The sequence below is a fragment of the Camelus bactrianus genome, chromosome 2, assembly GCF_048773025.1.
Source record: "Camelus bactrianus isolate YW-2024 breed Bactrian camel chromosome 2, ASM4877302v1, whole genome shotgun sequence".
NCBI classification, from domain to species: Eukaryota; Metazoa; Chordata; class Mammalia; order Artiodactyla; family Camelidae; genus Camelus; species Camelus bactrianus.
The window spans coordinates 89,039,199-89,064,486 of NC_133540.1; the positions used below are offsets into that span (position 1 = coordinate 89,039,199).

The 25,288-nt window shown below is 40.3% G+C and overlaps 1 long non-coding RNA gene across 1 annotated transcript in view; it reads right to left on the minus strand.

Moving 5' to 3' along the window:
* The window catches only part of LOC105080343 (uncharacterized), a 57,192-nt gene extending 32,352 nt beyond the window's left edge, over nucleotides 1-24,840 (minus strand). The window contains exon 1 of the long non-coding RNA XR_836348.3: nucleotides 24,604-24,840. This is a non-coding gene — a long non-coding RNA (uncharacterized LOC105080343). The remainder of the gene's footprint in view (nucleotides 1-24,603) is intronic.
* Between the last annotated feature and the right edge of the window lie 448 nt (nucleotides 24,841-25,288).

A 25,288-nucleotide genomic window follows, 5' to 3' on the forward strand; every position in this document is an offset into this window, starting at 1 on the left:
GCCAGGATTCAAACTCAGGACGTCTAACCCAGAGCACGTGCTCTTAGACTTTGGTAAATGCGGTGCAGTTACACACTCTCCAGCATCTATTTTCTGTTCCACTCATCTGACACTTACATTCAAGTCCTTGTATCATTGGCCATCCTTTTTTTATACATCACCGTGATTTTGAATCTTTCAAATCTTCTGTCTGATTTTGTAGGGTGTTGGGCTACATCCCACAGGCCTACAAGGCCTGTACTTGCCCGGCTTCGAGACCGAAGAAGGAGCCCGGAGTCAGTGACAGAGACATCAGTGATTTAATGGATTGGGGTGCTTACATGTCTGAAGCAAGGTCCTGGAGTGACACCCCACTGTGTGGCAGATGTGGGCAGGACACGGTGGCAGGCTTTGCTCCCAGGGCTGAGGGAGGTTAGCAGTCATGGGGGAGTTGACATCAGGTTGGCTCATTTGCTACAAGGAAACCAGCAGAGGGGCACACTCCTCACCACCCACTTTGACAAGAACAATCACTAGCTGGGGCCTGGGGCAAGCATGTAGGAAGCTCAGCCAGGTGAGTAGGCGTAGATGAAGCAGGCACTGGTTGAGGAGGGGATGCAGAGAGAGCAAGAGGACAGCCATCTTGAGTGGCCTGACCATACACAGGGCATTTAAAAAGTGGAAATACTGACTGAAAAGAAAAGCAAAAACTTAAAACTTCTGCATAAGAGAGAACATCACAAAGTGAAAAGACAGATGACAGACCAGAAGAAGACTGGAATGCATGACAGAGATTCAATGTCCTTACTACAGAAAACCCTTCCGCAAGCCATCTAGCAGTTACATAATTTTTTTTTAAGGGTAACATTAAAGTGAGCAATTCACACCAGCAGAAATGACTCATTTACAAAAAGTTTTACTTCACTGGTAATCAAATCAATGAAAATTAAAATGATTTTTCACCTTCTTTATACTTGCCTATACTATTTACGCATTTATTTTGCAAGGAGTATATGTTGGTTTTATTCTTCTTAAAAGAAAGTTATTTCTGTCCTGAGAAGACAAAAGGGTATCTATATCACACATTTTGTGAGGCAGTATGAGCGTCTGACACTCACTGGGGTCTAATCACAGGGGTTAAACAGTTTGGTGGCAAAGAGCTGCATTTCTAAGAAACCATTTATCATTGACTCAATTTTTTAAAATATACTCAATTTTCTGCCACTGTGTTTCCGGTATAAATTAGTCATGTCTGGACTCTGTCATCAGGACCTGGCAAACCTCGCTTCCCCTCTGCCCTTTTTGCCCTGAGGATTCAGCAGAGCTCACACATCACACGTCTCAGCAACCAGCAGTATTACCTCTTCCACCCACGGGGCTCATTTTTGACAGTCAGATGACCCAGCCTCTAAGATGACTGGATAAAAACCTGTGTTATTTTTTTTTTTAATTGAAGTATAGTCAGTTTACAATGTGTTAAGTTCTGGTGCACTGCGTAGTGATTCATATATATATGTATATGGATTTCTTTTCATATTCTTTTTCATTATAGGCTACAAGATATTGAATATAGTTCCCTGTGCCATACAGTAGGGCCTTGTTGTTTATCTATTTTATATATAGTAGTTAGTGTCTGGAAATCCCGAACTCCCAGTTTATCCTCCTTTCCAGCCACCCACCGTGTTACTTGTTGATGCAACACATCTCCCTGTCAGAAATCTCACCTGTTACCTCAGGCCCCAGTCCACTCCTCCTCGAGTTCTCTCCTCACTGCTCCGCTTGCAGCCATGAATTTACCCGCCCCTCCTATGGGAGTCTTAATCATAAATAATACTCTCTATAATTTGCTGAGTATTTACTTCATGCCAGTAATTGACACATATCTTCTATTTTAATCCTCTCAACAATGTTTTCAGTTAAATATAATTACTATTTTACAGGTGAAAAAATAAAAAACAAGGGTCACCAATCAGAGCACCAGCTGGGATTCAAAGGCATGTGCATCTTTCTTCCGACCGGGGGTCTCTCTCCCCTCAGCTTTCCTTTTGCCAAGAGGAACCCCCGACTCTTCTCCGAGGGCTGGATCACATAGTTAACACCGCTGGTGACCTGGGGCTGGGACAGAACTCACCTCCTCCCCTAAAAGCTTCACTCCATCTGGACTCAGCGTGACTCCTCTCAATGAGTAAAAATGTTGGTAAGACTACTCACCCCATTGCAACATTCTATGTGTCATTATTAGTTTAAGAGATAAAGTGCTCAGCTCTTGGTTACCAGTCTTTCCCAATTTTCCACCTAGGATATGCTGCCCAGGATATACTTCCAAATTCCTTTCACACATTTGTCCAGGAAGTGTCACAACTTGAAGAGTGCTAGGTCCTGGGGAGAGAAAGCCCCTTACTCCACAGAACTGGGGCTGGGGGGGGGTAATTTTATGAAATGACTTGCTTCAAATTCACCATACTCTCCTTGACTTCTTCTCCAACCCGAGGCTAATATGAGCCCACATCCTTGCTTCGACAGTCAGTTATTTGTCATAACAAATTGTGCTACGTTGGTGAAATGCCTTCAGCTGATGTCCACCCCAGATACACACACTTGCTTTGCTTCCTGACCACAGCAGCCCTCGCGATGGCCTGTGTGGTCCAAGGGCACAGAGCCAAGACGCTGCTGCCACGTTTTTCTCCCTGACACCATCCTACAGAGCGTTATTTCACGTCCACACTCCATGCCTTCTGCTCCTGGCTCCTCTGTTGTCATGGTGCCCACACTTGTGTGGGGAGTGCCACAGACTTGTGCCCACTCACTGCTTCAGCGGCGGTCCTCAGGCACAGGTAGAGGGGCCAAGTGCGCAGTCCCAGAGTGCACCGGATCCATCTCTGCACCCTAGCACTAGAGCAGTCTCCGCCCCATGGCAGGAGCTCAGCAAGTGTGTGCTGAATGAAGGAGTAAAGGACCAAAAAACTGAAGTGATTTGCCTAAGATACCTAGCTTAGGGGAGAACTAGACAAGACTCTTGGCTCCCTAAATCCTATAGCAGGGCTCACTCACCTCTACCACCCTAGGTTTACATTAGCCTCTTATACACACAAACACACACACACACATGCACACACACACGCACACACAAAGATGCACGAGAACAAGAGAGGGGGCAGGGTATAAAGGAGAAAACAATATAAGTGAAATCTCGGGTTGAATTTATCGATAGCAGAACAGCAAGACTAGAGCTGGTATTATCCTGGGTCTGAGGTGATCTGCTCCAAGGCAGATACATTGTATTTATGGATAAATGTTACTGTTGCCCAAATTCCTACATCTGGAACAGACCTGGAAAAACACTTGACTCCAGGTATAGTGAAAGGAGCTCAGAATGCATATTTATAAGATTTAAATGTGGCCGTTTATCACTTATCCCACCTCCAATCATCAAGTTTTTGAAAAAAAATACCTCATTTAAACATTAATCTGATATTTTCCTACCCTCCCAGCAAAGTAAGTGTCTCCTTAGAATTTGTTGTCTTTATTGCTGTTACTTTAAAAATTTTAAGTGAATCGACCACATTCAATATTATTCATTTTTATTTAATTATTATGGGTCAATTAATACTCAGAAACCACAGCAGAAATTCCACTAAGAAATTTTTTTCAGATTATGACATAGATATATATCTTTTTCACAAGGTATTGATTAAGAAGTAGGGAATAAAAAGTATCTTAAGAGGAAATTTCTTTGCATTAGCTATACTGTTAAGAAAAAGGACCAGAAGCAAAGAAACAGAGTAATGAAAAAATGAAGACAATACAAATTTATGCATGCTGTCACAGAGTCCAATAAAGTGGTTTTGGAAATTATCATTAATTCTTTTACTCAATGGGAAAAATTTTCTACAGAAAGCTCTAAAGAGAGAACTATTTCTTGTAATCCTATCATTTGAAAATAACTACAGTTAATGTCTGATTGTCCAGCTATTCAAATTTAGCAAAATAGGTACATTCCTAAGAAATCTCAAATTCTCAAAAAATATCAAGAAAGAGGTAACATTGAACCTGGGGAAGGATGGCTGGAGAGTAGACATGGGAGAGAAATTTTTCACTATATATACTACTATGTATCTTTTAGATGTTGTCCTTTTTGAATGTATTGTCTCTCAAAAATAAATCAAATTTAAATTTAAAACCAAGATTTTAAAAAATATTTTAATAGGAACAGAGAAGTTTTAGACTCACAGTAGAACAGGTTTTTTTTTTTTTCACAGTAATTTCAATAATAAATGTGTTTTCATAACCGTAAGTGTATCTGGTTATTGCCAGTTTAAAAAAAAAAAAAAAGGTGAATCAAAAAGTACAAGAAGGGGGGGGGAGGTATAGCTCAGTGGTAAGAGCATGTGCTTGGCACACACGAGGTCCTGGGTTCAATCCTCAGTACTTCCATTAAAATAAATCTAATTACCTTCCTCTGGCAAAAAAAAGAAGAAAGAAGGAAAGAAAGAAGGAAAAGAAAGAAATGAGGCTTAAATTTTTTTAAAAAGTACAAAAACAAACACAGACCCTTCCTTGCTTGCCCTTCACTCCACGCATTCAGTTCCCTCATTCCCTATTGTGGTGGCTGCACATTTCCCCTAACAGAACAGTATTCGTAACAGCCAGGTTAAGAAGCAGGGTTTTTTCCTATTCTGATGATGGTAATTCCAGATCAGTTTTAGTTATCACTAAGAGTGGCTCATATAAAGGATGTTTCAGAATTAGCTAATTGTACTGTATCCAATCCTTGTGATGAACACTTTAACTAGAGGAGAACTCATTTTCTAAATTATTGTTCAAACTTTTTTCCAGGAAAGTGTACACATATTTTACATAGAAGGTATCTTTTGTTTCGTTTCGTTTTTACAAAAAGAATGGGATCATAACAAACATATTACTTTTTAGGTTTTTTTTTAAACTGAGTAAAGTATTCTGAACTCTTCCACGCTAAGAAGCATAGATCTACATTACTGTTTTAATTTATCACATTCCGTTTTATCTACCTACAATGACAGTTGAATTTAATCCCCTATGCCTTGGGAATTTGTTTTCTTAAAAAAAAAAAAACACTTTAAGAATTTGCTTTTCTTCATTAAACAAGGCCATGCTACTCTTTTCAGTATCTTGTGATATTTGTATATGAACTATTAAAATGAATGTGATTCCATTACTGTTTAAAGACAGACACAAAGGTCACTGAAGACTGAGATTTCTATAAGCCATCGCAACCCTGGGAAATACCGCCTTTGCTAAAGCTGGAACAAACCCAGGAGTAATTTAGGTCCACCCAAGGTTTCAGGTCCACCCAAGGAAGGCTGGAATTGTGTATGAGTCAGCAGATCTATTATAAATCAGATCATTTCTTTAGACAGGGAGTTAATCCCATTCAATTCAAGCATTTTTTTGTTGTTGTTTAATAAAGTGCAAGGCCGTATGCTCATGAAGAGGGATGCAAACTAAATTGGGTCACTCTAATTGTCTAGGATGCTTCCAATCTAGTAGGGAAATGCACATACATAAGACATACGTAAATGAGTAGGATACAAAGAAGACTTATAAGCAAGACAGAAAAGCAAAAGTGTCCTAAAGAACACAGAACAGAGCAAATTAGGCTGGGAAGGCAGCATAAGAGCGGCTCCTCTGAGAGTCGGTGGGATTGCAAGAGAAGAGAGCAGACAGGCCCTGGGGAGTAATGAGAGTCTGGGCTGTTGACATGGGTTTGACTCAAGCTGCTCAGCGCTGTAAAGCCTTTCTCCTGTTCTCACTCTGTCCTTTTCAGTTCTCTCTTCCTGGGCTGCTACATTTCTGGGCGCGCCCAGAGGATCTTCAGACTTTACAAACCGGTTGTGCAGAGCTTGGCATTTCAATAAGAAACAAAATGCTGAGTAACAACATGAAGTCAATCTGTCGCTTGCCAAGAGCCGGAGGCCTGGGTGGTTTCCCAGTCTTAAAGGGGCAGAAGGATATTACAGTCAGCCTCCCAGGGAAAAGCTGGATGGATTTACCAACGCAGAAAATGCTGTGCACTAATCCAGTTTGGGTATGTGCAGCACCTGCGATTACTGCCGGTCACTCCCAAACCCGACGGGCTAACTGAAGTTCTCATTTACTTTGCCTTTTCTTTGCGACAGGCTAACATATCATGAACAGCTTACTTTGTGAAGAATCTTTCATGCATTGCAGAACAGAGATACTGTTCAGTCAGTACTGGGTCAAAGAAGAAAAGTTGAAGAGATTTAAACAGGAAATGACTCTACTACAAAGAATTCAGAAGTATAAGTGACTAAAGCCAGCCAGGCACAAATGATGAGTTCTAGGTGGCTTGGAAACTGTAGGGCCCATAGCCAGCTTGAATGGGTGGAATCTCAGGCGGATGAAACCCTCAGAGCTCCAAGGAGATCACTCCTGGATCCATCACACCTGTGTCACAGGTTTTCCACCAGCTCAGCCCTTATTCAACATCCTGAGGGCTTTTGTCCAATCACTCACGTTTGGCCATTTGTTCTGGGACAAGGTACCGAGTACTGGGGCAACCTCACAGAGCCTATAATTGAAATGAGCAGAGGAAACAGCAGCCAGAGACCCAAGTGAGACTGGGGCCGACTCAGGAATTTCTTAATCTTTGCTTAAAAAGTTCTCTATCAAAAATTTTAAATATGATTATAAAAATAATATCTACTCCTGATGGAAAAGTTGGAAAAACAGAGATGTAAAACACAGGGAAAAACACAAGTCCACCACTGACATAGACTGGGTATATTTATTTTCATTCTGTGTTCTCTACACACATGAATATATAGAATTGAGATCATATTATATATATATTTTTTGTCTTTAATTTTTATTTTTTATTAAAGAGGCGTTAATTTACAATGTCAGTTTTGGGTGTTCAGCAAAGTGATTCAGCTATACATGTACTTACATACGTATGTTTTCAGATTCTTTCCCATTACAGCTCATTACAAGAAACTGAATATAGTTCCCTATGCTACACAGTAAGTCCTTGTTGTTTACCTATTTTATATACAGTAATGTGTATCTATTAATCCCAAATTCCTCATTTATCCCTTCCTCCTTTCCCTTCTGGTAATCACAGTTTGTTTTCTATGTCTGTGAGTCTATTTCTGGTTTGTAAATAAAATTTGTATTTTTTTTTTAGATTACACATATACACGACATCATATGATATTTGTCTTTCTCTGACTTACTTCACTTAATATGATAATCTCTAGGTCCATCCATGTTGCTGCAAATGGCATTATTTCATTCTTTTTATTATATATGGTTTTATGTTAACATTTATCTAACGTTATACTATAGTCATTTCCCATGTCATTAAGCTTTGTTATAAATATTGCTTTTAATGGCTATGTAATAGTTCATCCTAGAGGTAAATGACAATTTATTTAAATATTCCCCCTCTTGGGGCACTTAGATTGTTTCCAGTTGTTTTTTGTTTGTTGTTTGTTTTTAAGAAATAGCACTGTGGTGAATATCTGTTCGTATAAATATTTTGATACAATTAAATTTATTTCTTTAGGGTTCATGTCAAGAAGTAGAATTATTGAATCTGGGTACTCTTTAATTTTCTTAAGTTGTAAACAGATAAATCATACTGCATGAGCAATATATTACAAAGTCTGAACATCCAACAAGTGTCTTTGAATCACTGTGGGTGAGTCGGGGAGTCCCCAGCCACTCTCAGTAGCCTTATTTTATACATTTCACCCATAGTCCCTTTAGCTTCCTCATGCCCAGCCCCAGACCCCAGTCTAGACAGTGCTATCCTATAGCTGATCATCTTTTTCACTGGAAAGATTTGAAAACTGTTGAACTCAATGGTTCCCTTTTCTCTTTCCCAGGCATCCTATATCCGAATGATCTGAAGGAGCGGGTTCTCTGAGCCATGAGACTGAATTCTCTGTTTACCTATCTTAGCCACCTGCCTGCCTCTACACACATATATTCGTCTTTTCTTCTTTAAATATCCTGTATAGGCTGTCAACACCCAAATTTATCTCTCCAGCCCAAATTTCTTCCCTATACTCTCATGTGAAATCCAATTGCCTACATGGCATCTCTATTCATGTTCTAACAATCATCTCAAACTTAGTATGTCTCATACCAAACTGTTGACCTTTCCCAAACCTGTTCACCCTGTAGTCTTCTGCACGTAAGTTAATGGCAACACCATCTTTTTCTTCCTCATGCCAAAAAACTGGGAGTTCTTTTTGACTCCTCTCTGTCTCTCACACCCCACATCCAATCCAACAGCAAGTATTTGCAAAGTTTCTCACTGGATTATTGCCATAGGCTCCTTACTGGTCTCACTGTTTTTCAGCCTATTTCTCAATACAGTAGTCAGAATGGTCATATCATGTGACCTCTCTGCTCAAATCCACCAAAGGCTTTCATTTCACTTAGAGTGAAAGACTAGAAGTCCTTATCATGGCCATACACAATCTTGCCCCTCCCTGCCCCGGTACCCACCTCCCTGTGTGTTCTACTATGTTCTGTTTCGTTGTCGCTGCTGTGCTATTTTAGGACATGCTGGGCACTTTCCTTCTTCAGGGTCTAAGTACTCCCCGTGCTTTTTATACTCCTCCCAGATCTCTGCCTGCCTCCTTCAAGTCTTCACTAGTTTATCTTCTTGTGTGACCTTTCCCAGTCATTATATGTAAATTGCAAAACTCCTGTTCCGACATTCCATATCTCCTTTTCTGCCTTATTTTGCTCCATCATGCATATCACACACCAATACACCATATTTATTTGGTTTATTGTCTGTCTCCCCCCAACCAACAGAGAAGATTTTCATCTGTTTTGTTCACTACTCTATCCTTAGCACCTCAGTTAGCGCCTGGCACATAGTTGGAACTTTAAAAATACTTGCTGAATGACGTAAAGGCAAACTATGTAAAAGCATCAGAAAGGACTTCTGGGTCCTGATCATGAGAAAGTGACAGGCACCAAAACCTCTCTACCCAATATTCTGATTCCTATTACAGAGTCTGGGCCAAAAGTACACAAAAGAACCAGAATGATCGCAGGTCAAGTGAACCAGGCCAAGTGTCTTCTTGGTTATTTTTGTAAATAGTACATATTATAGGAATTTCAAAACTTCCGTCCATTAAAGCAAAATAAGAAGGTTTTGAAAAACGGTTATTCGGAGTTACTCAGCATTTGTACTTGGTCACAGAATGTGGCAAGAATTTCTGAAAATGGAGCTCAGATCAAAGGGGAAGGGGATGAAAACAATACGGAATTGAGAGGCTTCTAAATTGCTAGGCACCTTACAGTATCTCATTCAAACCTTCAATAACTTTGAGAGTCAAAGAATATTATTCCAATTACAAATATATTAAAATTGAGGTTTAGAAAGAATAATTTCTTTGAAGCCACACAGTTAGTTAAGTGGAAAGCTTAGAATTTCTTCCCACTAGCTCCCTAATACAGGACTTAGAATTCATAGCTAATATATCGACTAATTAAATGACTTAGGAGAAATCACTTAATATTTCTACCTTGGTTATCTGCAAAACAATGTACCTTGACTTTCGAGACATATTGTAGGGTGAATCAGGGTGATGGTCTTAGGTCTTTCTGGCTCTTAATCATTTCTCAGCTAGTTAAGAAGGAATAAAATGTTCTAAATAATCAAGTCCACGCACAGGGAACTATATTCAATAACTTGTAGTAACCTATAATGAAAAAGAATGTGAAAAAGAATATATATGTGTGGGTGTGTGTAACTGATTCACCATGCTGTACACCAGAGACTAACACAACATTGTAAATCAACTATTCTTCAATAAAAAAAAAATTTAAAAAATTTTTTATCAAGTCCACTATGGCTCAGGTGTTTCTTGTTCAAATCTTTAAACCCTCAAGAGAAACCACCACCACCAGAATGCAGAGCCTCCTGGAATGTTTTCTCAAGTGAAACAGTCTAGCTGTGTGAAGGGGTCAGGCCCAGCTAGAAATGGAACTCCTTGCTGGCTATCCATGTGAAGGACTTTGCTAGAGGGAATCCTGTGTTGCCACAGCATAGTCACTTGTCAAGGACAATGGCTGTTGGCACAGTATTAAATGTGAAGATTGGGAGAGCTGCCAGTGAAAGCAAACTCTTTTGTGTGTGCTGTGTTGTGCTGGGCATCAGCTGAAGTTCACCATTGATGACCGTCTGAACACTGCCTTTCACTGACAGTCCACCCAAAGGGGCAACTCAGCAAACTGGAGAGTGAATTTCTAGGGAGAGGCAGCATAGTGTAATGGGGAAAAAAATTAGACTGGCGGTGAGGAAATCCTAGTTTTAATTCCAGTGTTGGGACAGATACCTCCTTTAACTGACCTAGGCCTCATATCCCTTATTCATTCACTCACCCTGTCACCCATCCAGGCAGCCGGCAGGTACTTATTAGATGCCAACTTGTTTTCAAGGGATTGGCTCGGATCACATGAGCATTTCATGATTCTGCTTTATGTGTATTAGTGATAATAATAGTCTTATGTACCTCAGAATGATGTAATGAAGAGGAAAATCCAGTTGCTACCTCTGTAAAAATGGAAATAATTATGTTTGTCTATAAATGTGTAGGAAAGTAGATATTTTGAGTAACATGAAACTTAGACCATTGCTAGATATTAGTGAGAGAGAGAGAATGAATCTAGGAACTAATAAAATCTAATGAAATGTTCCTTTTCTTCTTCTTCTTCTTCTTCTTTTTTGTTTTTTGGTAAAAGCAAGATTTCCAAAACTAAAAATAGAAGTTAGTTTCAATCATTCTTTTTATAGCTTCTCTAAGAAAGCACACAATAATAACCAAACCTGTGGTTCAAACTATACTTCAGTATTATACCGACTACTAGTAGTTTTAGGTGTTCAACCTCTAAAATTCAATATTAGAGGATTTTTTATTGCTAATGTATCAGTTAGGATTAGGTTTTGCTGCACACACACACAAAAATACACTACCAGTGCCTAAAGAAAGTCAGAATTTGGGGAGATTTTTTCCCTCAGATAAAAGAAGTCTGGAGGGAGACAGTCCAACTATGGCCATTGCAGGGTGTTGTATCTTTCTTCTCCATTGTCCTAACATGTGGCTTTTATTATTAAGGCCATCTCAGGGCTGTTATAGTTCCATTTATCACATCTGCATTGCAGGTCAGAAAAAGGAAAAGCAGAAAGGACCCCTCCTAGCTGAGCAGAATCCCTTTCAGCAGCCTGTCTGGGCTTCCCAGCTAGGAATGTCGCTTTTATGAAATTGACAGAAAATAGTTACGTGGCCACACTTAGCCCCAAAGGAGGCTGGGAAATGTAGTTTTCCACAGAGACTCTGTGTCTAGCTAAAAATTAGGGTTCTGTTAAGGAGGAAGGGGAAATGGGAGGTAAGGGTAGACAACAAGCAGTCTCTTCCACACAAAATATTAAGAAAAAAGATAAGTCAGTGGATAGAATTTCCTCAATTTTAAATTTTCCTCCATAGTATTTCCTATTCTTTTGATTTTAATATTACCAGCTTTTCATAATAGTACACAATATATCTGATTCAATAAAAAACAATATACTTTTTCTATAACAAGTATTTGTATTTTATTTCATTCTGTAAAAAGCAACATGATTTTCAAGTGTTTCATTACGTGATTAAATTTGAGCCTCATAATCCAAATCAAAGGAAATCGTAGATGTCTAGTTTAGAAACACATCCTACATGGAACTAAGCTGACAACTCTTCCCTGAGAGCCTTAGCCCAGAAGCATTTACAGTATTCACAGGGGGTTGGTTTCAGGACCCCCGTGGATACCAAAATCCTCGGATGCGCAAGTCCCTCATAAAATGGCATAGTTGTGTATAACCTACGTATATCCTCCCATATATTTTAAATCATTTCTAGATTGCTTATAATACTTAATATAATGTAAATGCTAAGTAAATAGTTGGCAGCATGCAGCAAATTCAACTTCTGCTTTTTTGGAACTTTACTTTCTGGAACTATTTTTTTCCTCAACGTTTTCCACCTGTGGTTGATTGAATCCACAGAGGCAGAACCGCAAATACAGAGGGCTGACTGTACTAAAAAGCATATTGACATCAACACCAGCATAAAACGAGGCATCCCGGAAATTTTTTCAGCACAGAAGAATGTCCTTCCACTGTGGTCACAGCATGTTCATCTTTCTACATCTGTCCTCAAATTCTTGGCAACACAATTGTGCTCCGAGTAAAATCCTTTTGGTATTTTGTGTTGACCTAATCCATATGTGTATTTGCGGGACTTTCTGTTTATTTAGAATTTGCCTTTAAGACTTTAAATAACTCTGAGCAACAGTGCCTGAGGAGCTCATTTCCTAACCCAAGGAGCCTGGCAAACCAGCTGGGTTAGGAAAGAGCAGTGGAGCGTCCCAAACTGTCCTGACTGTTTGAGGAAGTCTCCTCCACATGCCACAGTACTGGGGTGGCAGCCAAATGAGAAACATAAGATCTCGATGTCGAAGCAAGGTTTTCATTCCTTTACAAACAACTATCACTATATGACATAAGCTGAAATTCAATCCAATTTGGGCCTTGCTGGCAATAGTATAATTCCTGGATGAAATGAGGCTTGGAGAAATTTGAAAAAGCAAATTTGTTACGTGACTTTGGGCAAATCACTTAACCACACTAAATTGTTGTTATTTTATGAATAACAATATTCATTACATTAGCTTATTAACCCAGTAATTCCCCCAGAGTATTTCAATATTATTAAGTAAATATAAGAAAAATAACTACTCGTCATCCCTTATTTGGTCAAGTAATTTTTGTCACATACTAAGACAGTTTTAGCAAGACTGTTAATTGGGGGGTGTCAGAATGTTACTCACTTTAATAAGGGAATTGAACTCTGTAATTTATAACATCCTAGCTGGATTTCATGTTCTACCACTCTAGAACTTATTGTCTCTAGACGCCTTTTTTCCTTCCTTGGGTTGCTCCTAAATTCTGGGCATTTTACTGACCATTGTCTCCCCTTCTAAAGGTTGGCAAAGGAAAAAAAAAAAGATTCTGGGAGCTTGCCTTAGTTTATCTCCTTATTTAGGTCAACATGGGCAACGTCCTAAACGTTATCTATTACTATTAACCAACACTATCATGAGATATCTCTATAGATCAACAACAAAAGGATTCCCCTAAATGTGAAGGTCTGCTTAGTTCAAGCAATATTTGATCCAGTGCAAATCTAGTATAATAGGAACCCCCTGGAATGACTCTAATAGACCTGAGTCTGTTTCCAGGTCATTTCAATAGGAAACCTGAGACTTCATTATCTGTTTGTAAATGCATTATTTAATACGTAGTTCACTCGGAATCAGTCCTCACCACTTTTCTTTTGCCCTCTTCCGGTGTCTTTAACAGCCCTGAAGCTTTGAGGCTCTGCTCTCTTTCTGATTCACGGTTCAGTTTCATCAGCACTCCTGTTTCCTGTTTTGTCCCCGACCAGGCTGCTCATTTTGCCCTCTAACTCCTTCCCCTTCCTCTTCCGAGGATATCATCAACATTTCCGGGAGGGATGGGTAACGCCACCAGCTTCTCTTGCTGCCACTTTTTCTCTTCTTTCTTTTTCTTTTTTTAACCTCCTTTGAACCTTCCTAAGCCTCCTGTAATGACTGTGTCTCTGTTGCCGCTATTTCAGGATTTCTGTGGCTTTAGAGTTTGATCTGGATTCAGGTCTCCTAGCCGAAACCATCGCAAACAAGTCGTTTGAGGTTTTTGCTGGAAGGTAATTTGAATTTGTTTACATGGCCACCAGCTCCCAATTTAGATGTCATGAGATTTCTGGGGTGGAGGAGTGACCTTCCCAGATTACCTTTCTCTTATTAGTAGGGATGGGCTGTTTTGTTAATGACTCAACCTCGTTTCTTACAATTCTAAATAATTACTGCTGAATCAGGAGAATTACTAAAGTCTTTCATTTCAGGAGGGTTGATGAAGAGTTAACTAAAGTCAGCTCTAGATATGGCTATATTTATATGATTTGATATACCTACATCAACATGAACACTTACAAACACATACACATGAACACACACACTTACACAAAAACACAATTATTCCTTGGTAATCTTCTGGCATTTTTTTCCCACAAGGAAGACACAAATACAAACTGAATATGAACAAAATAAGTCAGCTGACATGGCAAATGACAGTGGACCTCTCCTGCTTCTTTTCTTGTTCTTTTCTGTTTTCTTTTCTTTTTGGTCATCACTGTTTAGGTGAAGAGCAAAAAAAAAAAAAAAAAAAAGCCCCAAATATTTCTTAGGCTGCTGTCAAATTATTGGGCTCTGAGGTGCACATGTATTCATTCAACAAATACTCACTGAGCACCTACTATGTTCCAGGTGCTCACAGTACAGCTGTTAACAAAACAGACTAGATCCCTGCTGTCCAGAACCTTGTATTCAGGTGGGTGATCACCTTTCAGGATCAGTTATCCTGCTCATTAGATCAAAATCCAACATGATTTAAGATTCCAAGAGGAGACGGTTGAGGCAGGAGCAGAGATAGAGTTTACCACGTGCCCTGTCGTGTGGTTTCCTAACAGGCTAAACGCGACACATCCTGAGGGACTGCACCCTCTTCCTTCCTGTTTCTGTCACTCAGAACTCATAACTACGTTTCACTTCCTACCAACTGAAGGCTTTTGCTAGGTTTCTATTTATTCTTATTAAGTGAAAGGGCCGTTTTTTCCTTTTTTGTTGTTGTTGGAGGGGGCAGGTAATTAGGTTTGTTTGTTTTTTGCTCGTTTGTTTGTTTATTTGTTGGAGGTACTGAGGATTGAACCAAGACCTTGTGCATGCTAAGAATGTACTCTACCATGGAGCTATACCCTTCCCAGCCCTTAAAATTTTTTTTTATTTTTTGGGGGGAAGGTAATTAGGTTTTCTAAAATTTATTGTTTATTTATTTATTTTAATGGAGGTACTGGGAATTGAACTCAGGACCTTGTGCATGCTAAGCATGCACTCTACCATTGAGCTATACCCTCCCCCCTTTGTTCTTTTCCCTAGCAATATTCCTGCCCTGCACCCATATAATCCCCAGTGGAACTATTCTCTTGCCTTGATTGTCTCCAGGAGGCAAGACAGGTCCTCAGAGGGACCTTCTCTTCCTCTGTAATATCTCTGATCAGACCGACTGAGATGACAACTGAAAGTGCCACCGTTAAAAGTCACCACGAAGTTCTTACGGAACCCCCACTTTAGTCTTTTTATTGTTTTGGTTTATATGCCATAAAAAAGAGTAAGCAAGTAATTGCCATATATGTCTTCCCTTCATTTCTGGGATTATGTTTCTGCAGCATACCTACAGATAAAAGGCACTTCCCAAGACGTCTTAATATTGTCTGGTTTGTGTGGGGTGAGTATATTTGGCTTTTGTTTATAGGTAGTTGTGGATATATCTAAAGAGCCACTGTTTTCTAAGAAGTCTTACTATTCTTGTTTTCAACTAACAAAAATTGGAAAATAAAGACTGTGGGAGTGTAAAACAAATGCCTGCAATGTTTGTCGTTTTTTAAACCCTGTTTCTGTGGCTCTTGACTTTTTCTAAGATGACTTCACCTACAAGCTAAGGCCAAGCCAGAGCCCTTGTGAACAGAGACAAAGGGCACAATAGCCCATAATAAATGCAATCTGGGCTCTCTGTAGCATATTGTATGTATAAAAAGTAAAAGGCTGATTTCAAATACAAAGGAAATTAGTAAGGCCTCTTGTCACTAAGAATTAAGGGAAGACGATTGGAAAGCAGAATCATTCAGTGCAGCTGGACCTACATCCTCCCTCAGATTGGCACTGACACCATATGGTTAGGAAGTCTGGCTCTTACCCAAGGGGCTTGTACTCAGTTCTCCCTTTGGGCAAGAGTTGGGAGGAGGCAGAGAATAGCAGTTAAGACACTGCTTGGGTTCAAGTCCTGCCTCTATCACTTATTTGCTATGCTTTCTTAATAACCTGAGCACAGAATAACAGTACTTGCCTCATAGGGTTGTCTTAAGATTTAAATGAGATAATGCATGTAAAGCATACGGCTTAGCTGGCACATAGTAATCAATGTGTGAGATACGATGATGATGGTGATAATGATGATGATGATGGGGTCCAGGGAGACCCCAGGCTGAATGCACCTGGAATGACTCAGTTGGTTACTGAAGTAAGGAGTCTGAAATATGAACCAGGCGGCAAGCTCCAAAAGGTGGTTAGAGAATTGTCGTGGTAAATTGGCAGGGTTGCTAAAGGATACGGGGTGATGCCTTTAACACCAAAAGGGGTAAGGGTGCCCTTTTATCTCCTATGGAACAAAGTGCGTCACCTGGTCTAGCTCTGACTATGCAAGGGGACGGATCTCAGCAGAGAAGACGTTGAACCGAACTAGCATGGTTAGGGTCAAGTGAGGCAAATGCTTTTCTGTTTGTTTGCCTGGTTTGGCATATTCCTGAAGAGGAATTTTATGGCTTTCACTCTTCTAATACCTGACTTCTATCTAATGGAAGGAAAAAGAGTGCTTTCATAATCCTCTCTAAAGTCATCCATGTACGTAAGCAAACAAGGAGACCCCGTGTAGGATGGTAGGAAAGACAGATCTCATCCTACCAAAGCACAAAGGAAATAAATTCCCTTCTAAACATGTTGCAGTTATACAAGCCATAAAATGTATTTCCATAAAATGAGCCATCATTTTGAAAATAGCACTACATATAGTTTGTATAATTACCAAACAGGCAACTGAAAAATGTAACGTTGACAAGATTCAAGAAATAGTTGTTTAGTACCTATTTTGTGCATTATTAAACAATGGCAGAATCATGCTATTCTGGTGCTTTATGCATCGATTCACATCGCCTCGTCAATATCTAATTTCTTCAACCTTCATAAAAAATAATAATCCAGAATCTCCTACTGGGAATACAGTAGCATCTATTCATAAATTCATAGCATTTTAAAGCTGGAAGGAGTCTCACAAGAGAACAAAAATCAGTGTCTTGGGCTTTTTTCATAATGCTAGTTAATGCCCCAAGGAGCTTTTGAAATTTTAAAATATTATTTTAAAAACATCTTACAAGAGAAATTATTTAGTCAAATATATCAACGGGCTTGCTGGATCCCCACCTATTATAAGAATTCATTCATCCTAGCAATGTCAATTTTAGGAAGCACAGAATAGAAATTCAGATAACATAATTGACTGATTCAAGGTGAATGGGTCATTCATTAGAGCGAGATGACAATCAGGAGGGCATCAAAAGAAAGAAGGGTTAGCATTCGACCTGGTTGATTATTTCTGTTCCCAGCTGAAAAATATTTCCTGAATTCTGCCCAGCTCCTCTTGAAGTAGACAAATGTTAAAATAGAAAGAAGTGGTCATGTGCTTTTGTTCAGTATGGGCTCATGGGGGAAGTCCTATAATATTTTCAGCTGGTTGCTATGGAGCCAGCCAGCAGTGAGCTCAGCTAATAAATTTGGGCTGACATTGTTGTGGGATGGTACGACAGTGGCAATTAATAGACAACTAAACATTGGAATTGTGCAGCAGAGGAAAAGTAAGACAGGGGGATAACAGCAGAGTTCACCACAGAGAAAATCACAAAGTGCACACAAGAAGGGTATGGATTGCAAACTTCACAAGGTATTTACAAATCCCTGTGAACAAGATATACATGTGACTTTCCCCCGAGCCCTACCACTAGTAGATGTTCCAGGGAGAACAATTTACCTGCACCTTGTAGCCAGAGCACGAGGGCAAACTGGTTAAACTATTTTGGGAATTTAGCTGAGGTCTGAAGTAACTTTGAAAAACCACATTCCAGGCTGGTTGGATTTCTTGGATTTTCAGGTCTCTGCTGTGGAACTTCTGAAAACCATCAGAAGTTCAATTGGAAAGAATTAAAGAACTAGTTGCCTTCATTTTGTTTAATCGGGCAGTGAGGTCATGATGACAGTCATCATGAGCTATTCTTTTTCTATGGCTCTGGACAGAATTTTTTTTTTTTTTTTCCTATTCAGCGCTTCCTGCTTGGTGTTTGTTTAAGCTGGGAGGAAAGTCATCATTCAAACTCTGCAACAACAGATTGCAAGCTAAGGCTTTTCTACACTTTGTTTAATTTTCCTGAAATGTCCTTTTTTTCCAGAAATGACTTATTGGTGACCCGGCATGCTTTACTTCTTACTCAACACTCCCCTGGGGATGTAGCTAAAACACTACTTAGCTGTAATTCTCCTGGGTGGGGAAGTGGTGGGTGGTGGCAATGAAACCAAAGCCCAGATCTGAGCAACTCTGGGCTATTGACTTTATGCTAGTCTTTTATGAAGGGATCCCTCAAAACACCACGCCACTCAGCAAACAGTGTGCATTTCATCTAAGCCTGGCTGGCTTTGCGCTTGCCTTTCTTCAGGCTAGAATGATCCTAACCAGCAATGTCTTTGTGTCATGATGCAGAAAGTTGGCAAGTACACATGAGGATAATGCTGAAGTATAACTTCTGAGTGGGGGAGGGAGTCAGAGAGAGAAATAAGCTCTTCACAATGGCTAGTGGTTCTCTTTCCTGATGTTTGTTCCAACAGAAGTCAATCATTGTGCATTGTCTTTTGGGGAGTGAATACAACATATTATTTTTGGGTAAAAATTGAGATTTCTTTGGGTAATGAAGTATATGTAAAATAGAAGTTCTCTGTACTTGATTTCTTTGCTTTTATTTTAGTGCCTCCTAAAAGCATTTTTCTATGAGAAGGAAAATAACATAATAGGTCTCTAAAGATGAAACTCTTTAAAGGATAGAAATATTAGATATCAAGCCCACTAGAACTAGTACGATATGCTACCAAAAATTTTAAAGGTTCTTGTATGTAGTGAACTTTGTTGATTGCCTACTCAGCAAAACAACTTTCCCTTCTTCTCAAAAGAACCTCAATTTTTCTTTCCTCTCAAATATGCCTGGAGGAGGTTGATTCCCAGCTGCAGAGCGAAGTCCGACAATGACCACCCTCTGTCAGTCACCCACTCAGGAATGGGCATGTGATTCAGTTCTGGCCAGTAAGATGGAAACAGAAGTTTGTTGGAGGATTCTGGGAAGTTATCCCTTGCTGGTCAGAGAACCACAGGAATGCCTTCTTTTTCTCCTTGGATGGAAATAAAGAAGAACATAGTCCCAGTTGCTCATATAGTCATCCTAAATCCACAAGAAGAACAAAATTGAGGTTAAAGCTGTGGATGGTCCTTATGACATGACTGAACCAGTAGATTAATCAATATACTTCTTTGTTGTTTAAGCCGTTCAAGTCACACTCATGCTACTGCAGCTGAAGTCACCCTTTTAACGTAGATCTGCCAAGCTTCATCCTGTACATCTTAGTTTTTGCTCTTGCCTCTTCTTTCCCTCTGTCTTTTTCAAAAATAAACTGCAACCTTTGTTCTGCCTTGCACAATCCTACTCTGACACTCCCCTTTTTGCCCTCTTTGCCTCTTCTCTCTCTTCCTCTCCATTTCCCTCTTCTCCCTACCAGTGGTACCCAGAGGTATATCTTCATCTCATTAGTCACAGCTGGGATCAGAGTAGGACTACCACTAGGTCAAACTCTGGACCACGGGAGCTCTGCTCCCTTTTCCTCCTTGTGCTTTGGCTGTCAACTCCCCTCACCTCTCAGTAGTTTCCTCCAGCCTCCACTACACATAGCAACATGTCTGTGCATTCCGAGCCAACCACCCCCAAACTGTATTTTCATTGAAATATCTTTTGAAGATAATGCCTTAATTCAGTGGCTTTCAAATCTTATTTTGACTGCAACCCACGTTAAGTATCAACACTCTGTAAGCACATAATACACACAGAAAACACAAATAAAAGTTTCACAAAACATGCTTACTTTTCCTATCTGTAATACATTCTGACATTTTCTAGTCTGTTTTGTTTCACTTTTTAAAAAATTGCTTGTCTGTACTCACTAAATTGATTTCATGAGTGGGTTGTGACCACCCACATTGCCTTAACCTGCAGCAGAAATTGATGGGCATTATGACCAACTCACAAGGAAGGTTTTGAGGGTAGTTAAGGTCTTACTGAAACTTGAATAAAACGGCAGCACAAACTGGAAGGGATACAGTTTGTGTGAGTATCTGTAATATTTTTTTTTCCTAAAAAAGCAAAGAGTGAGTGAGACAGTGTACAAATGCTGACAACTGATGTGATCCTAGTAATTGGGGGAGCTCTTTCTGAAATAAATATATTTAACAAACACCATCACAGTTATTTCTGAAATGTAGAGGTGTTTTCTTCAAAAGCTGTTGGCATTCCAGAGTCAATGTATTGATTGCATTTTTATGTTTAACATTTTAGGACCTATTAAATACATCTGTTTGATCATTCATTTGGTGGCTTTTCTACCTCTTTAAGAGCTTGGAATTTGATAATGGCAGATTATCTGTAAGCACCATTTTTATACTATTGGTTTGTGGCCAAGATGTGCTGTCTTTCCTGCTGATAACTAGGCGTTATCAGCTATAACCACTCTTAGAGCCTGTGCCATCCAAACCCCGCATGTATAGAGACTATAGAATGCTTGAGGATCACGTTGCATCCAGGAAAGCCCTGTTTATAAGTTGTGAAGTACCATGTAAATATAAGATGAGATTGTGAAATTTTAAAAGTAAAAAACTCTTTGCTTAAGAAATCACTCAAGAGTTTTGACATTTCTATTAATGATATTGAGTCCTATAAAATTTTTTCCATAACTCTAATTAAACACGCAGACACACACGCAGACACACACTTGCTAGTCAAGCCTATATTCAACACAATGCAAGCTGGTTAATGACGCACAAGCCTTAAGCTCTCCTTTCTAGAGCACATTAGGAGCTAGGTATTCTTCTCTATATAGTCATGTGTGTAATGTGACACAGCCAGAACTGCTAACTGATGTAACATAGCCTTAGTAGTTAAGACAAGGTTTTGGAGACAGAAAGGCTCCAAATGCATGCTTACTTCTTACTAACTCTGTGCACTTGGGTGAGTTACTTAACCTCCTAAGGTCTGGTGTTTCTCATCTGTAAACTGGGGATAATATAACTCGCTTCACAAGGATGTTATAAGATTGAGTTTATCTCTACCCATTAAATTAATTTCATGATTCACTAATGGATGGTGACCACCAAAAATACAGCCATAGTATAAACTCTGTTATTAAGAATCATGGACACAGACAAATTTGTAGTATGCAGGGGTGTGTGTGTGTGTGTGTGTGTGTAAAGCACTAAGCACAGTGATATACCTAGCAAAAGTTCAAGAAATGGTATTATTAACAATAATAGCTAATAACCATGAAGTGTTTGTTTCATAGCTCCTTCACTGGGAGAAACGCAGACACCTAGGGTATGGTACTTCTTGCTCTCTCTTTAGTGTTGGGGATTCTCACCACTGCTCCCCGATCGTCCATGGCTAGTCCTAAGGATGTATGTCGTGGCCATGATGCTTAAATTGTGGACGAATACAGCAATACAAATTTCTAACTCTCTGAGCTGTGGGTGTGTGTGTGTGTCAAGAGGGACGGGGTGCTGTTCTCAATCTTCTTGCTAAGGGAACTTCCTTAAAAATAAATATACTGGAAAGTGATGACAGGAAACTTCACAAAATCAAAAAGAGGATGTCAGGAAGTACAGGATGTGTGGTTGTTTTCATTTCCTTCAGTGTTTTTCTTATTAATTATATATATTTATAACTTTAAAAAGCCAAACCATTCACTAATCCTTCTCCTTAAGACCCAGTTTATAAAAGAGCTGTGATAAATAAGAACTAGTTTAAAGCTTTCTGTGTTATAAACCACTTTTAAGTCTCTGATCCTATGTTTCTGGACATCAGAATAGGGACTTGTTACTGATTCTCATTCATTTATAAAATGGTTGCATTCTCAGGCAGCTCGTGCCAGTGTGGAAAGGGTATAAAACCAAAGTACCAAAAGGTAGAAACTGATAAGGAAAGTTTTTTTTAAAATTCTGATCATTAATTCTTTCCCAGAAGACAGCTTTCAAACACAGGGGCCTGCACAAACCAGCAAACGCTCAAAACTGAAAACCCCCTTCTCCCCATAAGACCAGGCTACGGGAGCTTCAGCGCTCTCAGTGCCTGAACAGCCACATGGAAGATGAGCCTCCCGCGCTTTTCCATGTGGGGAGAGAATCGAGCGTGTCGCCTGAAGGTCTTGCTCCCTGGAATGGGGAATCTGCGTCCTGTGGCCGCCACCAAGCAGCATGTTTCCTCCCAGACACCGAAACAAAATTTATCCACAAACGAATTTCTAAAGTTCCTATTTGGCTGGAAGCCAAAGTGAACAACAACAAAAAACTTGTTTTGCAGCCTCGCTTTGCTGAACAGATTAGATATGAAGGCTGTGGGTGAGCTTGTCTTACGACTGTGCTTGACTTACTAACACCTTGGGATTTGAAGCATAAAATTCAGTCCATCTTTTAAAAAATTATGATCGAAGTCAAATAGTTCAAAGTCATGACTGAGCCCCATCTGGAGAGTTCAGTTCTGAGAGGCTGGAAGTCTCTTGGTAGTAAAAGCAGCCTCTCCTTTACTTCTTGGTAAACTTTCCTATGAAAGTACACAGCCAACATTTGTTTTCAACTGCCCAGCATCCCTCCCTCTGGGAAAACCACGCCCCCTTCCACACAGTTTTAGCGGGGCTGCCGATCACTGTACCCCATTTGCACGTAAGGCACAGGTCTGGCCAATCTTAACGTTTTCTTTTCCTGTAATTAAGATATGATGCTGAGGTAGACGTGCTTTCTTTCTCCTGGGAGGCCAGATTAGGCCAGTGATCCTACAGCTACCAGCTGCCATTCTCACCACGCACAGAGGAGGTGGAGGACGCCCAGCTGAGGAGGGAGAGTGTGACAGAGACAGAGGAGCCAGAGGAGGAGGGGAAGGAGAGAGAGAATAGGAAGATGGGAGAGGGGAAAGAAGAGGAAGAGGAGAAGGCGGAGAAAGAAGAAAAGAAATTTAACCTAACCTCAGGGAGCTACAATTGAAGCCAGCTGATTCCTGAACTTCCTAGACACTTGAGTCAACAGATTTCTTCTCTGTTCAAGCCAGTTTAAATGTGGGATTTGCAACTGAAAGGGTTCTACCTAATCCTGTAGCTGACACCCAGTCATTCATTCATTCAACAAACATTTATTGCGTTCCTCCTATATGCCAGGCACGAGATGGGTCTGGGGTAGGGGTACATGGTCCTTGCCTTCACAGAGCTTATACCCTGGCTGGGGAAATAAAACACCACACACACACACACACACATATTCCATTTGAATGTCTGTATTCAATTTTTCATCTTGTGGAAGAAAAGAATAGGGTACCGAGAAACAGCACTAGAGGAGAATGAGTCAGACGTCTACAGTGTCGTTAGAACAACACTTAACAGAAGACGGCGTGCATGGATGGCAGTTTGGGGGTGCAGATGAGGCAGCTTGGTGGAAAGAGAGAAAACCTCACTCCTAGTCAGCAGACTAGGAGCCTCATCCCAGCTCTGTCAAAACTGCAAGAGCTTTTGTCATCAGCAAAGAGGTAATAACTGTCTATTCTCAAGAGTTGTAATGAAAATCCATTGAGAAAATATGGCGGATGTACATTTGAAAAGAAGAGTGTGGTATCAAATCCAGTGTGCACAGGACAGGAAAAGTAACAGGGCAACCTGGGTTACCTATTAGGAAGCCTGGATGTTGTCCCGGCAGGGAGACGTCCAAGGGGCCAACGTAAGAAAAACATGGGAAGGTTAATGGCCCACCGATGGTCCCGAACAGCAGTGTTTGCATATACAAAGGACAGCAACACCATCTTTATTCATGTATTTATTTTATCCTTTGCTGTGTTGATGCATACGTTTTAGTTAACAATGTCCAACATTCGTTGTTCAGCAATATTCTGTGGAAACAGCTCTGGATAATGTTTAACATTACAACTTTTTTTGAAACCACTTAAGGAATTTTTATTCTTCATTTCCCAGGTGGTTTTTGTGCTTTCCTTATAAAACATTCTGGGACTTTTTTTTTTAAAGAAATGCCAAAAACAAAACAACAAAGGAGTCTCCATGATTTCTTTCACTTTTGAGTTGGCTTTTAAAAATCCAATTATAAAAACAATACACCAGTTCTGTGAAAAAGTCAAGAAGTACTGAAGAGCATGAAGTGAGAAGTCCCCTGCACACCCCCCATTCTCCTTGGCCAGAGGGAACTGATGTTAACAGTTTACTCTGGCTCCTTTCACAACTTTCTGTATCCGCATAGTCAGCTGACTCGTCAGTCAACAAAAGGAATGTCACTTCTACAAGTGCGAGGACAACAGGCGTGTGCACAGTCATGGGTCTCATGGACTCCTGGTCCCTAGGTATACAGTCCTCTTCTACATTAAGTACAACTGGGTGTGAGAGCACATTGGTAATCAGGCAAAATATTCCACTGTACTCATTTGAGTGACTTTTGGAAAGCCCCTCCTCTGTGGTTCAAAACAAGCATCCCAGGATCATGTCAGCCAGAAAGACGGGGTAGAGGTGTGAATTTGTGTCTGGACTACTTACTGTTCTTTGTCTTGGGTCCCTGTCCTCTGTCGCTCTGGTGCTGTGGTAGGGGCAGGCTCAGCGGTCCTCTCCACTGACCACAGGCAGGTAGTGTCTCCATCAACAGCAGTGTTCCATCAGGGTTCTCTGCCTTCGGTTTTGCAGCCTCAGCCTGAACCTAGGAAGGGCCCTGCCTTCATCCCCTCCCTGTCTGGAAGATCCCACAACACTGGCCTCTTTTAAGGGAAGATGTTAGTATGTTAATCTTTTGTGTTTTAGTTCCTTACAGTTCCTCTTTCTATAAAAGGGAAGACCAAGAGGCATTAAACAGCATGACTCGCTGGGAAAACAAGTATTGCGAGCAGGCAGCAGGGTTCAGTGAAGGATGGGACGCCCAGAAGAGCCTGGCAGTGGGGGCGGATGAGGACCTGATTAGAAATGTCTGCAGTGTATTCTAATGCATTTGCATTTATATAGGTACTGAGCGGAGGGGATCATTGAAGGCTGGAAACAGAGCAGTGGCAGAAATCAGATGTTCCTTTGAAAAAGGAACTCTGGTGCCAGCAGGGTCAGTGGGTTGGAGCGGAACAAAGCGGAAGGCAGCGACACCAGTCAAGAGACTGTGACAGTAGTCAAGAAAGAGGTGTTGTAGGCCCGGCATCTTAATCTCCTCTCGTCTCTGAGGGAGTTTCCATTCCGTTCGCCA